At 41.6% G+C, this 17,015-nt stretch overlaps 1 protein-coding gene across 3 annotated transcripts in view; it reads left to right on the top strand.

Annotated features, from left to right (window-relative positions):
• LOC126248163 (lachesin-like) overlaps positions 1-17,015 on the top strand; it is a 1,464,009-nt gene that overhangs the window by 1,100,364 nt on the left and 346,630 nt on the right. The gene's annotated exons all lie outside the window — the stretch shown is intronic.

Here is a 17,015-nt window from a genome sequence, read left to right as displayed (position 1 = left end):
TTGCCTGGAACTAGCGTAATTATAACGGTCGACTTTACCTTACAAGTATGTTCATGCCATAAGAGCGTTTACTTTCATAGAAATTATAATCTTTTAAACTATTAGTACTTTTCTAGTACAACTAGATATCGACTAGTAAAACCGTGGAGGAAACATGTAGGTCTGCTTAAATCTGAATAAAAGTGGTCCGTACTGGCGGAAGGAGACTTCCTGTATCAGAAGTTACTGTCATCCTGCCAACCACCTTGTCAAAGAGTGCGGAAATGCAGACAGGATTTTAGTGCAACCGCTTGCCCTAGGGATTAGAAACTACCCCAGAAATACAGAAAAGGCAATGTGCACTCAAAGGCAATGCGCATCCAAAAGACGTGTGGTCTACAACTGGAAAAGTCTCATGATGATGTCTCCATTGGCTGAAGATTCGGTTTAGTAGTCTCCCTTTCACACCTCCGCGAGGGTCTACCAAAGGGGAAGCAGCAGTGAGAAATAGGTTTAATAGCCATCAAAAGATTAACATTCTACGAGACTGATGATAGAATTTCACAAATTAGAACTTGGTAGAGAAAGTAAATAATCTGAAAGGGGAAATTCAAAGATACAATCTATAGGTTGTGTGGCTTATTGAAGTGAAATGGAAGCAACATAAGGATATCTGATAACAGGAAGATAAAGTTGACAACAGCAGCAGTAAATTGTATAATAGGTTCAAAAATGACTCTGAGCACTATGGGACTTAACATCTGAGGTCATCAGTCCCATAGAACTTAGAACTACTTAAACCTAACTAACCTAAGGACATCACACACATCCATGCCCAAGGCAGGATTCGAACCTGCGACCGTAGCGGTCGCGCGGTTCCAGACTGAAGGGCCTAGAATCGCTCGGCCACTGCAGCCGGCTGTATAATGGGAGTAGGATGCATTATAAATAGGAGGGTAGGGTAGTTGAGTGATACGTTGTTCTCATCAGGATCGACGGCAAACCTACTCTGTTGTAGGGGAGGGAATACAGGATATCGAAATCAGGTAATGGCTCTAGAGACGTATTCAGAAGCAGACACAGTCTCCGATCACAATTTAGTAACGACGAAAAATAAACTAAATTTTAAGAGAAGGAAGTGGGATGTTGAAATACTGAGGAAGGATGACGTGCGTTTGAATGTTTCTGTATATATTGCAATAATGGATACCACTGTCGACAGTTCAGGTACAGAGGAATGAACATGTTTAAAAATTACAGTCACAGAAGTTGGATAGACAAATGTATGTGCAAGAAGGTAATAGCGAGGGAACCTTGGATAACAGAAGTAATACTTTAAAGAAGAAAGTACAAAAATGTTCAAGTAAAGACTCGATTGCAGCGATATAAAGCAGTTAGCGGAAGGGAGCGAAAAAGAATGGTTGTCAGAAGGATCAATCCAACATACTTAAAGGCAGGACAATCTTCTGTGAAATTACATAGCTCCGTAAATCTATCTGCGACCATGTACAACTTTTGGGCGGTCGTAATATCCATGGAAATAATTCACTGTCAGTTACAGTTACTTAAGTCACCATCTTAAGTTACCATAACATCATGTGATCATGAGTTTGAAAAATGCACGTGTTCAGGGGAATGTCCCTTACATGGGAATCATTTTCATAATACACCACCGACATCGAAAAATGTTCTTTTGTCCATCTTAATTCACAGCCTTAGGTAATATGGCTCCAGTATTCAGAATGAAATGCAGTGCATATTTGCTACTTGATTTATGTGAATGTTACTTGGTAGAAAGCTTTTTCTGTCTATGTTGTTATTTCTAACTTCTAGGCTTATCTGCCCATCACAAATATTCCACGATATCCAGTAACTGTTACACATGTTAGTGGCACGGTTTCGATTAATCAGTACCTTCTACGTTGGGTTCATTCGTATAATTACACTTCCGTTAATACTTTAAATATGCGTTTACGTTTACTTTGAATGAATTTTTGTTTACCAGATATATCTGAGACCGTAGTGTTACCACAAGATGGATGCATAGCAAACATTGACTGAAAACACTATTTAACCTGTTGTTGTTGTGGTCTTCAGTCCAGAGACTGGTTTGATGTAGCTCTCCATGCTACTCTATCCTGTACAAGACTCTTCATCTCCGAATAACTACTGCAACCTACAAACTTTTGAATCTGCTTAGTACATTCATCTCTCGGCCTCCCTCTACGATTGTTACCCTCCACGTGTCCCTACAATACTAAATTGGTGATCCTTTGATGCCCCAGGACGTGTCCTACCAACCGATCCCTTCTTCTTGTCGAATTGTGCCTCAAATTCCTGTTTTCCCCAATTCTATTCAGTACCTCCTCATTAGTTACGTGATCTAACCCTTACCATTATTCTGTAGCACCACATTTCGAAAGCTTCTACTCTCTTCTTGTGCAAGCCGTTTGTCGCCCATGTTTTGCTTCCATGCATGGTTACACTCCACACAATTAACCCTACCAGCACATATTCAACATTGCCCTTACAGCTTCTAACAAAAACAATAATATCTTAGTTTCTTCCCTCATATCGTATTCTTTCACGTCAACCACATCATCTGGAAAGGAATTTCTTCTGAAAATATCGCTTTTTCTACATATCTTTTAAAAGATGGATTTTTCTCGTAAATCCTAAACGATTTGACAAACACACTTGTATCGATCACCTCCAAGTGTGGATTACTTCTGCGTAGATATATTCTTTCCCATTACGTTTTGTGTCCACAAAGGAAGATTTAAGTTCTATTTTATAACCTACTGATCGTACTGTATGAAAGTAACAGGCCACCTGTCTGCCCTTCTCCCCTCTCCCTGTAAACTGAGTCTGAAGATCTGTTGGTTGAGTACAACAATGCACCATCCAGTCTTGTTCGGAGTATTTTGATGAACTCCGTTATCACGGAATTCTACGTGTGACCATACTTAAACCCCTTTGAGAACATTATTAGAATGCTCTCGAGACAGACGTGCACCCTGTAGAATGTGCTACGATCGTTCATCTGTGGCCATCTGTTGAATTATCGTAGATAAATATGGCATGACCTGCTTCTGACCATATATGGAAGTGGTGGTGCCGGGTTGAGGGATGTGTACAACATCAGCACAAAAGCATGGATTTAAGACAAAACCCAATCATGGCAGGAAGCCCCAGTAGACCTTAAAATTTCTTTACTACAATTTATAACATCCTCAATGTGTACTAATAAGAAACGCAAGACAACACTACTTATTTGGATGGCTAAATAAAATTTTAAATTCTCGCAGTAATCATGATTAAAGGGAATAGCCTAAAACCGTAGGTTTACAACATCATCTACATTTCGTTTCAAAACAACATCAATATAAAACATTCACGTATTGTTTCTATTTTGGCTGGCAGTTAGAGAAAAGTAACTTCGAAACGTGACCACCTGAAATTTGAGGGAACACCTTATCTTGACTGAGACTCACAAAATAATCAGTAGTCATACAAGGGGCACAAAACAGTAACTAGTAATCAATCGTTCTTGAAAGACCCGACAGCAACGGCCATTCAATAGGCGACGTTTGTAGCAAACGCCATTACCTTTTCCACTTGCCAGAAGCAAAGTCCATCAGACGTTTGTAGCCCAGAGTATCCTCTCATGCAACAGGTTTTCAGTGAACCAAAAAATCCATTACATTTGAAAGCCACAATGTCAAAACACAGATCGAAAGCACATTCCGTCTGAAAAACCACTGAAGGGCCCAATGCCACCGGGCCAAGACATGTAACAAACTACTACCGTACAGCGCAGGTTTACCATCTTATGTTTGGTTGTTGGAGTTCTCGTGGAGTTGAGACAGCCCCAGAAAACAGCACCGCCGAAGCCGGCCACGAAGCGCCCTCTCAGCAGTCTTGGCTGACGTCAACACTTCTCCGACAACACGCTGTAGAGTGTGTAGCCACTTCTCACACCAGTTGCAGCAGTCACCCCTCAGATAAGGGTTTAGATTGGACATGGAAGTTTGGCTACTGGTGTAGGAGACGGAGCCCAGCAGCTGGTGTCGATGGCGGTCCACCCTGCAACTGGTGTCAGAAGTGAGACGACCAGGCACTGAGTTTTAGGCTTCAGAAGCAGTCGTATTTAAAGCTGGACTTAGCGTCATCGCCTCCAGTGATGCAGCCATTTGCCCAATTGTGGGAAGGTGTCAGCGTGCTCTTTCCCCACCTGGTTTCTCAGTTATTGTCGGTTCCCCTTGCGATTGCACTTTCTGTCCGTACTAGGAGACGTGGAGTGGCTGAGCACGGAGGTTAAATGTTGGGGCTCCATAATGCAAGGTTCGCAAAATGACATATCAGGTGCTGTCATATAGCGCTGTTTGCGCTTCTCGATTACGGCTCGTCTCGCTTTAGCAATGTGTTACGAGTAGTGCTCTGAGTTCTGCAACATAACACTTCTTACTTGTCTCAGATACTGGCTGTGACGCACAGTTTGGGCTGGACGTGGCTCCCTGCTGTGTAACAGTGCGCAGGGTGTGCCAGAGCCGATGGGCAGGTATTGAAGTTGCTCGAAGACGTGACGGAACTGAACCGTCACGATGATTGTGCATGAATACGGAATGTCACCGTTTCTGACATCAAATCAATTATACGAGGTGTGGCTAGAAGAAAATCGGACTAGTACTGGTGAAACAATAAAACGAATGCAATAAGGCTGAAAGTCGCGTGGCCTGTCACGTGACTCTCGCTCCGCCTACTGCTCGAGTTTCATCTGCCTCCTGCACTCAGTCTGCCCGTGGCGTCTGTTTTAAGTAGTTGACGTTTTGTCTGTGCGTCGGAAAATGTTGAGCGTACTGAAAGAACAGCGTGTTAACATCAAATTTTGTTTCAAACTAGGAAAATCTGCAAGTGAAACGTTTGTAATGTTACAACAAGTGTACGGCGATGATTGTTTATCGCGAACACAAGTGTTTGAGTGGTTTAAACGATTTAAAGATGGCCGCGAAGACACCAGTGATGACACTCGCACTGACAGACCATTGTCAGCAAAAACCGATGCAAACATTGAAAAAATCGGTAAACTTGTTCGACAAGATCGCCGTTTAACAATCAGAGCAGTGTCTGAGTTAACAGGAGTTGACAAGGAAAGTGTCGAACAAGTTTACCGATTTTTTCAATGTTTGCATCAGTTTTTGCTGACAATGGTCTGCCAGTTCGAGTGTCATCACTGGTGTCTTCGCGGCCATCTTTAAATCGTTTAAACCACTCAAACACTTGTGTTCGCGATAAACAATCATCGCCGTACACTTGTTGTAACATTACAAACGTTTCACTTGCAGATTTTCCTAGTTTGAAACAAAATTTGATGTTAACACGCTGTTCTTTCTGTACACTCAACATTTTCCGACGCACAGACAAAACGTCAACTACTTAAAACAGACGCCACGGGCAGACTGAGTGCAGGAGGCAGATGAAACTCGAGCAGTAGGCGGAGCGAGAGTCACGTGACAGGCCACGCGACTTTCAGCCTTATTGCATTCGTTTTATTGTTTCACCAGTACTAGTCCGGTTTTTTTCTAGCCACACCTCGTAGCTAATTGGGAGAATTTTTTAATTTTAATATCATATTTGGTTGAACAGTGAGTGCCTCTTACTCATTTCCACTACCAGCGTGCTTCGCCCTTCAGGAATACGTTGATCTTTTGTGGAATATTTGTAATTTTACAAAAATTGAGGTCAGTTTGCTACTATTTTCAATTATTTGCTTGAATGTAAGGTTACACAGGAGAATTCGTACAAAATTTCTACTTATATGAAGACAGTATCTGTTCTTTCGGACATGTCAGAAAGAGCACATACCATCTTCATATAGATAAGTCTTACCGGCCAATGATCTTCTTCAGTGTGGATGCATTCACATTGCCCGAACTCTTAAGGAAATCGGTAGATTGACTGCCGCGAGTAATGAGTATAGTGGGCAGGGGCACTACAAATGTAGTGTGTGGACAGTAAGACGAAAGTGTGGATCTCACGGGGAGCGTGCCAGAGATAAGTCCCTGCAGTCTGTAATTATACGAATGAGCCCAGCGTAGTAGGTACTGGTTAATCGACACCGTGCTGCTAACATGTGTAACAGTTGCTGGATATCGTGGAATATTTGTGATGGACAGATAAGCCTAGAAGTTAGAAATAACAACATAATCAGAAAAAGCTTCCTACCAAGTAACATTCACATAAATAAAGTATCAAATATGCACAGCATTTTATTCTGAATACTGGAGCCATATTACCTCAGGCTGTGTTCTAGTACTTCAATTGGATAGAGCGTCTGCCATTTCTGCAAGAGATCCGGATTCGAGTCCCGGTCGGGGCACACATTTTCAACTGTCCCCGTTGGTATTTATCAATGCCTGTAAGTAGCTAAAGGTCTGGATAGCATTGTAATTTCAAATTTCTACTTGGCGTTCTAAGTGGCAGTTCTCTGTAAAAGTTAATAAACGTAAAATAATGTCTATAACGGAGAGAAAAATGCCAATAATACCCGAACATCTTCAGCACGTTACATAATAATTACTTAAGGTCAATAAAAAGAAGCAATATGAAGCGCGACCAACACATGAAGTCAGCAATGGGGCAGGCGAGTGAAGATTTAAATTTTTGAGGAAGATTCTGGGAAAATGCAATGCATCTGGAAAGGAAAACTCATACAAGACGCTAATGCGACCAGGTGTAGGGTAGCTTCCCATTGAGGTTTTTTTTTTTTCAGTAAGTATAATAGCTCATACCGCAAGACTTCAAAGACGTGTTGTTGGAATCGTATTAGTTCGCTATAGGCCGTAAGGTTTTGAATAAACTTAAGTGATCTTACAGAAGCTGTGGCCCTTGTGATGTCACCATCTTACACCTCATCAAGTATCTATAAGAAGACAAGAGAGATTAGGGGACGTAATTTCGTTTCCTCGCTCAGTGCTTGAATAGAATGGGAAAGAACATATTTGTCGTTGGTACGAAGTGCTTTAGTCATGCGCTGTAGACTGGCTTGCGGAGTACATATATATGTAGATGTAGATGTAGGAACCTCACGGCATTTTACAGTGCCCGAAGTTTTTCTGTTATAGCTTGGAACAGGCACTGCGTTGTGCAAAGCAGAGAAAATAACAGTTGAGGGTAGTCTTGGAAATCGACGAGATTCGCGGGAAGCCAGAAGCAGATTAAAGGTCGGTCACGTGAGTCGCCCTCGACTGTCCCCGTGTTATGCTTCCGGCTGCGGCGCGGCGCGCGAGATTTACGATGTTAATTTAGGCGCCGCTGGCGGCAGGCCAGTCTCTCGGAACCGCCGGTTCACCTACAAACTGCGGCGCCCCGGCGACAATTAAGAGATCTCGCGAATAAATCGAGAAACAAATGCGAAATTAATTCTCCTCCAATTCAGCAGATGTTTTCGCCTTCGGAAAGGTTATCCGACCGCGCAGTGGTAGATAAAGGGGTTATCGTCTTCTCATGGCTGCAAGTAAGTGAGTTAAAACCACCTTGTTTTAATATTTACGGAGGATAACGAGCGTAAAAGAAAGCTGACTCGTTCCTCTTGTCTGGTTAAAACATTTCTGTCAGTAAACTGTCGGATGTGTTCGTACTACGCCTTACAGCTGTAAGGAATTTCTCTTCATGCGCGTCTATTTCATTTTTTTGTATTCCCATACCATTGTCGTATTATGCAACTGCCATATTCTTTGATATGTTAATAATCATTTACACAGAATAACGCTGAAAAAGAAGTATACACCCTTGTAGAGGTTTCCAGATCACTCAAGATTCTTAGTTGCAACAGTGCATATGGTGTACCTGAAAAGATTACATTTGCAGATCAACAGAACGTGCTCGATAGGAGTCACGTCCGCAGATCGTCTTCGCCAGGGAAGTCGATCCCCGTCTTGCAGAGCACGCTGAATCTCGTGGGCAAGAGTTATCCTACTGAAACATCAACTTTCTGGTGCAAGAACGGCACAAGAACGGGCATTTTACAATTCTGCACGTACCGAGTGCTGATTAGTGTTCCCTCCAGAAACACGAAATTTAAACGAGAGTTGTAGCTTACCGCACGCCAGACCATAGACCTGGGATTGGGGCAGTGTGCCTCGGACGAACGCACTCTACGAGACAGCATCCACCAGCAAACGAGCATCACTTTCACGGGCAGAATCTGCTTTCCTCGTTGCACCGTTGCATCTTCCAAGTCATCACCCGACGGCAACAATCGAGCCGTGGACGTCGATGCTGTGGCGTTAAGGGAAGACGGGCTAGAAGTGTTCTTGTCCGTAGCTCCACTGCTAATAACTAGTTCACAGGCTCTCTTATCTGTGTTCTCGCAGCTGTATGATACGCCACTGGCATCTTTACAATACGGCGGTCCTGCGGAGCGGCTGTGGTCCGTGAACGTCCTATATGTCGTCTACGGGTGTGGAAAATACGCTGATACTAACATCGTTGCACAACCGACGCAGCACGTCCAGCTTGTGTGGAAATTCTCCGAAAGGAACATCTCGCCTCTCGGAATACCACAATATGACTCCCTTCAAACTCGCTCAGTTTGCTGAAGGAAGCACGAGTGTGTCTTTGTGCCACGGGATAAGATTTCTGGCTTTGAGCATCTCCTATTAATGAATAGACGCTGATGTTGCTTTGGTAACTAAGTAGTAATGAAATGAGCGTTTGGCGTCATGGGCTGGGAGGCCTCTTGCAGGGCAGGTCCTGCCGCCTAGGTTCAGGTCTTATTACATTCGACGCCACATTGGGCGACCTGCGCGCCAGATGTGTATGAAATGATGATGAAGACAACACAACACCCAGTCCCAGAGAGGAGAAAATCTCTGACCCAACCGAGAATCGAGCCCGGCCAGTAGGACGGTAATCCGTCACGCTGACCATTCAGCTATGGGCGGACTCTGGTAGCTATGCCACTGCGCTATCTACTGGAGAGCGAAGCTGAAACCATTCTCAGTACACCACTATCCCTCAGATTGCATATACCGTCATCAGTTCATGATCAACGTCGTCTTTCCAGGTGTACTAATTTTTACTCCAGAAGTGCATACTGTCGTTAATTCTTATTTCAATGATAGAATATGGCAGTGCTATACTTATGTATTTAGGGATCCTTCTGTCACTTCTTGCAATAAGAATTTCATACATGGTCATTCGTAAACTTCCGCCTAATTTCAGAAGACAACTGCGCGAAAACTACGAAACACACTTAAAAGAGACTCGTATCAGTGTACTGAGCATCACTGCTAGTTTATAACTCACGTTAAATGTGCTCAACATGGAAAGGAACAAACGTCAGTGCGTGGGTGCGGTGACAGGGGCGCGATTTGGATATTTGCTCACTGGGTTGCTTGTGTGTAGGCGGTAATTGATTCGACGCGACAATATGGGGAACGGGGAGGGGGGAGGGGGAAGATTTGTCTACATGTTCTAACACGCCTGCTCTACAACTCTGCTACTACGCCACAAAGTGTATTGCAAATCGATACTTGGAGCTGTTCTCTACCCACTGATACGTGTCTATTTGTTGTATGTCTTGTAGTTTTCGTGCAGTCATCTTGTGAAACCCGGCAGGTACTTATGAATAACGTTGTATTTCTAGTTGGAAAACAAACTGAGTTTTTATCCTACTAACAGCTGTTTCAGTCTAGAAATCACACAGCCAACCGGCTGCAAATAATTGTTTGGTACATTGACCTCGGTTTCGATACCTCTAAGCATTTCTTCATCAGAATGAAATTTTAAGAAACCGTAAAGTTACATTGCGAGAAGGCAATGGTCAAAGTTTGGAGCAGATGTGCTCAAGTCAAAAATGAAAATTAAATACGTTCCAGCCTTTGGCACGTATGCTTTGCTACAAACAATACCAGACTGATCACTTGAGCGTGTCTTCTCTAAACTTAGAACATTGCCTTCTCGTAAGACGTGCTTAGAAGTGTCGAAACCTATGTCAATATACCAAACTATTATTTACAACCAACTGACTGCGTGATACCTACGTCGAAACTTATATATGGTAGCTGAGAGACAGCCATTTTTAAATCTCTAACAGTTGTTTATATCGAATTGGTTTTCGTCTAATCCGTCCTTCGATGACGAACAATTGGCTAGCGTCCACACGAGACACTAGTATATACAAAATCACACATTAGAAATAAGGAAACTGTCAGCATACTTTTGCTCTTGCGTCATGACATTAGTTGAGATACGTCAAATCGAGCTCTCATCACTCGTGTTTAGCTCTAAAACGGTCAAATTACAATTTAAAAAATGTATTGTATCAAATACACAAAATTAAAATATACACGTTGTATCTCTGTAATACGAAAGTTTGTTTGCAAAAACCAAACAAGGTGTAATGCCAATCTGATGTGGTACCAATCTAACATTCTGCGTTGTGTCTGTTTGTTCTAAGTCGTGTCTCCCTACCAGTTTCGCGCAACGACGCACTGAGCGTGTTTTTTAGGGAATTGACTAGTTTGAACCTGGGACCTGTTGCTGGTAAGGAGACGCCAGACCACACATGACATGTAGAGTTCAGAAGAGTTCAGTGAGACTAGCGATGATATAATCAAATACTTAATGATTTCAGCGTCAGCTCCACTGCACTCCCTGTAAAAGAATCTTAATACTAACTAAATTTAGTGGAAGGGATCAAAGCTTTCCTATTTTTACTTATCTGGTAAAATAACGTCGAAAAAGCAGTTAAGTTTACCATTGGAAATTTTATTCTACTCACAAAACATTCTTTATAAATTGCACTATTGATAAAAGGAAATATTTTAATACAGGATGACAAAAACCAACTGTGTGAACGAATATTCCCTGAATGGGTTTCCAAGTTCTACAATGGATCGAAGGATGACCTATGCCATATCACATCTATAATCTAGATTTAAGTTTCATAAAAGGGAAAACTATCAAAATGGTCTACAGTGACCGTCAATTATCTTTAATTACTTATTTAACTTGTCGTAAATTACAGTGGCTGATGTGGCTTCTCAATAATTATATAACAGAAAAACCATGGGCTTTAATTGACGATCGACACTAGTAATACACAAAAAGGGGATGTAACACATGAGACTTCTGCAGTTCTGAGTGAAGCCTTATGCGCTCAAAAATGCGGTGTCGCGTGCGTTCATTACCTTTTCGGTGTTTAGGCACCGTCAGGGGGCGGCGGACGGCACAGCTCCACGCACCTCGCCGTCTCGGAAGTAAATCTCTCCTAACTTCTCCTTACTACAATTTACCGAAGTTGGTTTAAAAAAATCTATTTGGCTGTGTTTTCAACTGACCAATCAGGGTCTCAATGTTAACCTTAAGCTCCGCCTACAAAATTCTGTCTATCCAATGAGAAACGTTATACTTTTCGTGGTGGGGCAATGTTTTTAACGTTTGCAACGTAACAGAGACGTGAAAAAGTCTCACGCTAAAATTTGCAGCTGGTGTGGCCCTTTTAGTGTTATCGTAAGATCTATACTGTTCTTCTGGAGGTCTCTATCTTTTAACATGGGATGGGGGTGGTTTATGCGGTCAGCTGGCGACGTGGGTGTCCGTCCCTTATCGTAGGGACTTCTAGCTTAACATGGCTCTGCTCTCGGCTTCTGTTCTCGTTTCTTCCCTCGGAACTGCGTCTGTTTCAAGGTGGGAAGGTATGACATGCATTTGGCGTTCTTGTGTTAGTCTGTGGTATTCCATTTGCTCACTCGTTGATCTATTACTTTGGTTAATTTAATGTCAGGATTTATTTGGAGCTATGTGACATACTGCCGGATTTGCTATCATGTCAGGGTTTTCACGGAAGGTGTTGGATTTGCTTGATACCTTAGACCAATTCTTGGAGAAGATTGTGGATCGTTGGAACTCAGACCCGGGAGTATGTGGATGGTTGATTTAATCATGTGGAGCGTAGGACTGAGGATGCTCACAACTGTAACTGGTTATTTACAACCAGGCTGGGGTTTTCTCCTAAATGCTTATTTATTTCAAGTGCCCCTAATAGGTTACGTTTTTCCCTTTTGTTGGCTATATGTAGCACCTCTGTGTATCTTTGACTTTTCTTTAGCATATTTTCAGCAAGGGTACAGACTGACTGTCAAGAGATATGTTCACGCGCACTTAGTCTAGCTGCTACGGCCCTGCCTGTTTGACAACATATACACTTCGTTGTAGTCAGTGCAAATGATTTTCTTTTTCCTTTTATTTTAGGGTCATCAGTCTTGTGACTGTTTCGATGTGGCCCACCAAGAGCTTCTCCCCCGGGCCAACTTTTACAACTCAAAGTAGCACTTGCAACCTACGTTCTCAATTATTTGTTATATGTACTCAAATCTCTACCTTCCTCTACAGCATTAACCTCTACAGCTCCAACTAACACAGTGGAAGTTATTCCCTGATGTCTTAAAAGATGTTCTATCGTCCTGTTCTTTCTTCTTCCCAGTGTTTTACGTATATTCCTTTCCTCTCTTAAGCTGCGCAGAACCTCCACATTCATTGCCTTATCTGCCTACCTGCATTTTAGTATTTATCTGTAGCGCCATATCTCAAACAGTTCTATTCTGTTTCTGTTATCCCACAGACCAAGTTTCACTACCACAGAATAATATGCTCCAAACGTACAGTCTCAGAAATTTGTTCCTATTTTTGTTTGTAAACTAGTAGAAATCTCTTGGACAGGAGTGTCTTTTTTCCCAATGCTAGTCTTTTATTTATGTCCTTGATCCGTCCGTCATGGGTTAGTTCACTGCCTAGGTAACAGAATTCCTCAACTTCATATACTTCGTCACTATTAATCATGATGTTAAGTTTCTCGCCGTTCTGACTCCTCCCACGTCTAATTACTTTCGTCATTCTTCAATTTACTCGCAGTCCATATTCTGTACTCATTACACTGTTCTTTCCGTACAAGAGATCTTGTAATTCTTCTTCTCTTTCATTGAGGATGGCAACGTCATCAGTGAATCTAGCTCGAATTTTAATTCCGCTCGTGAAGCAATCTTTTAATTCCTTCATTGCTTCTTCGATGCATAAATTGAACAGTAGGGGAGAAAAAATACATCCCTGTCTTACAACCTTTTTAATCCGAGCACTTCGTTCTTGGTCTTCCACTCCTACTATTCCCTCTTCGCTCTTCTACCTGATGTGTCTTACCCGTCTCTCACTATAGGTTATCGCTATTTACTCAGAATTTCGAACTTCTTTCACCATTTTACCCTGTTGAATGCTTTTTCCAGATCGATAAATCCTATGAACGTATCTTGATTTTTCTTTAGTCTTGCCTCCATTATCACCCTCAGTGCCAGAACTGCCTCTCTGGTGCCTTTACCTTTCCTAAGGCAAATATGGTCGTCATTTAACACATACTCAATTTGTTTTCAATTCTTCTGTACATTATTCTTGTCACCAGCTTGGATGAGTTGTTGCGCTGGTTATGCGATGATTCTCGGCACTTGCAGTCTTCGTAATTGTGTGAATGATATTTTTCTGAAAGTCAAATAGAATACACCAGACTCATACATTCTACACACCAACATGGATAGTCGTCTTTTTGCCATTTCCCCAAATAATTTTAGAAATTCTGATGGAATGTGATCTATCTCTTTTACCTTGTTTTACGGTATGTCTTCCAAAGCTCTTATAAATTCTGGTTCTACTACTGGATCCCCTATCTCTTCTATAACGACTGCTGATCCTCCTTCTATCACATCAGGCAAGTCTTCCCGCTAACAGAGGGCTTGAATATATTTTGCATTTAGCAGTGGAATTCCCATTGCAGCCTTAACATTATGACCCCTGCTTTTAATTTAACCGAAGATTGTTTCGTCTTCTTTACATATTGAGCAGACTTTCCGATAATAATTTCTTTTTTGATTCCTTCACAGTTTTCATGCATCCATTTCGTTTTAACTTCCCTGCACTTCCTATTTATTTCATTCCTCTGCAGCTTGTATTTCTGTTTTCCTGAATTTCCTAGAACATTTTTCTACTTCCTTTTTTCATCGATCAGCTGAAGTATTTCTTCTGTTACCCATGGTTTCTTCGCAGTTGCCTTCTTTGTACCTATATTTTTTCTTTCACCTTCTTTGATTCCCCTTTTTTGACACGTCCATTCCTCTTCAACTGTAATGCCTACTGGACTATTCCTTATTGATGTATCTATAGCCTCAAAGAACTTCAGGGGTATCTGTTCATTCCCTAGTACTTCTTTGCGTATTGTTTCTTCCCTGACTAGTCTTCATCGCTACTATATTATAAGTGAGTCTACTCGAATATCGGCTAATGCGTACTCCTTACAGTGGTGTATCAGATTACGGCATCTTTTCCTATTATCTCCTCCTGTTCTGCGTCTTGAAGAGAGTATTCCCCAATACCAGCTGAAATTTGTTGGAGAACTCAATTAGTCATTGTCCTATCTCATTCCTAGTACCAAGCACATATTTTCCCGTAGCTCTTTCTTCCACTCCCTCGCCTATAACTGCATTCCGGTGCCCCAAGACTATTAGATATTCATCTCCTTTTATGTACTGGACTACCCATTGAATATCCTCATATATTTTCTCTGTCTCTTCATTTCAGTTTGCGAAATCGGCGTATATACCTGAACTAGCATTGTCGGTGTTGGTTTGGTGTCGATTCTGATAAGAACAACCCTAGAACTCAACAGTTCACAGTAGCTCATTCTCTACCCTACGTTCTTATTCATAACTCCCGTTATACCATTATCTGCTCCTGCTGATATTACCCTACACTCATTTGACCAAAATCTTCGTCTTCTTTCCATTTCACTTCGCTGATCTCAACTAAATCTAGATTGAGCCTTTGCATTCCCTTTTCTGATATTTTTTCCCCTGTCAGTTTAAGACTTCTGAAGTCCAGCGCCCTGACTCATAGAACGTTATCCTTTCGTTGGTTATTTGATCTTTTTCTCATGGTCACTTTGCCTTTGGCAGTCATCTCCCGGAAATCCGAATGGGTGCTATTCCGGAGTTTTTTCCCCATGGAGTGGTCATCATGACACTTCTCCAGATACAGGCCAAATTCTCTATGGATTCACGTTATGTATCTTTAATGCCGTGATTTCCATTGATTTCTGCATCCACATGGCTTTGATAATTGATTTTACTCCTCCATTAGGGATAGTTTCCCAACCCAATGGGACGAGAGTGCCCTGAACCTGTGTCCGCTCCTACGCCCTATAATAAGGCCGTTGCCAGAATGAAGGTGACTTCTTATGCTGGAAGTCTTTGGCCGCCAATGCTGATGATTATTATTCAGAATTTAAGCGCTTTCGAGATTCGAACCCTGGATCGAGATTGTTATGAAAACGGACGCATTCTAGAAATTAATGAGAGAGTGTAGCTAGGTTTAACTGATCGTCTTTCATCATTAGTTATCTAAATTCTCTTAACTGCGAATCACCTCACAACTGGTGGTTTACTCAGTACAGCTTCCGGATCTAATGCCAACCCCGATGCATATACAGGGAAAGCTTTTGGCGATTAGTTCTCACCTCTTCAAAGAAACTCGTACAGCATGACATCGACTGACTCAGTAGCATAAAGTTTCTAATTATGGAATAGTTATAAAGAACGGCCGATATTAGAACATAATTTAAACAAATTAACAATAGGACAAATATTTGCCGATGGGTTTTGTCACCAACAAAAAGTGAAGGAAAAATCGGATTATTTGACGTGCAAGTCCGAATAATGAACCGTCACGTCTACGGGCGTTTGATTATGATAATTGCACCATGAGGCATAGTAAATGTTCTCAGCTAATGCATACTCTTTAAATTTCCTTTCCCCAGAACTCGCTATATCAGAAAACCTCTACTTTGGAAATCTATAAGTGCTGCCAGTATTAAATTTATCAGTTCATAGTCATTACTACATAATCACATTGTCATTATAGAGACTCAGATCATTTTGATGCTATTTGTCATGCTGAAACTGCTATTTCTTAGGTAACTTTGATGTAAAAAAGGTATCATGTATGAACCCTGTACCGATGTAAGAGAGGGCCTGATGGCCCTAGCAAGATCAGATTAAATAAATAAAATTTTAAACACAGGACAATAAGAACAAATCTAATACAGTAAGAGCAGTAACTGATAGCAGACTGATCATGCGAGTCTCTTGTGCGAGTAATGACTCAAGAATTTTTGTCTTACATATTTGACACTGTATAGTTTCCTACTTACTTTCAGATAAAAGTAATGAGATTACTTATTTTAGGACGCAATTACATTTAGCGAATACTTTTATGGATGGTTAGACTTTGGGTATCAGCCGTAGAAAGGCGGTACGGCAGTTCATAGATTTCTATTAGTAAGTTAACATTCTTGTAGCCTACGGATTTGGGTAACCTTATTTACTTGTTTCGCTATGAATCACCAAGTCAGTTTTCTCTACGTTCTTAGTATGTGCATTTTTTTGAAATATATGTCACGGTTACAGTCGAGCAGCGACATGGTTTCGATCCAAGTTTAAGCTATTTTTAACAATATGTCTTCCAACAGACCGTGTAAGTTCCTTTTGAGGAACTGAATGTAGAGTTCATGAGTGATTTCTCCTTTTGCTCTAAAAATGGAGATCTATAATTAGTGCCTATTATCAGTATTAACTTACGGAACTGAAACATGGATCTCATATGCCCAAATAGCCTAAAAATTACCAATTCCCAACGATAAACAGAAGCGGTAAAACAAGAAGAAACAGAAACGGATAAGAGAAAAGACAGGAGCTGAGGAAGTGATGGAGATTGTTACAAAACTAAAATTGACATGTTCTGGACACTAGAGTTTGGGTGATGGACTAAAGAGATTCTATGTTAGGTTCCTCCTAATATCCGAATGAGGTGGCACGTTAGTTTGCACAATTGACTCGCATCCGGGAGGACAACAGCTCATATACCCGTCCGACCATCCAGATTTGGGTCTTCTGAAATTTCTGTAAACCGCTCGAAGCAACTGCCGGGATGGTTCC

This window comes from Schistocerca nitens, chromosome 1 (assembly GCF_023898315.1).
Source record: "Schistocerca nitens isolate TAMUIC-IGC-003100 chromosome 1, iqSchNite1.1, whole genome shotgun sequence".
In the NCBI taxonomy this organism is placed as follows: domain Eukaryota; kingdom Metazoa; phylum Arthropoda; class Insecta; order Orthoptera; family Acrididae; genus Schistocerca; species Schistocerca nitens.
This window is presented reverse-complemented; position numbering and strand designations above follow the sequence as displayed.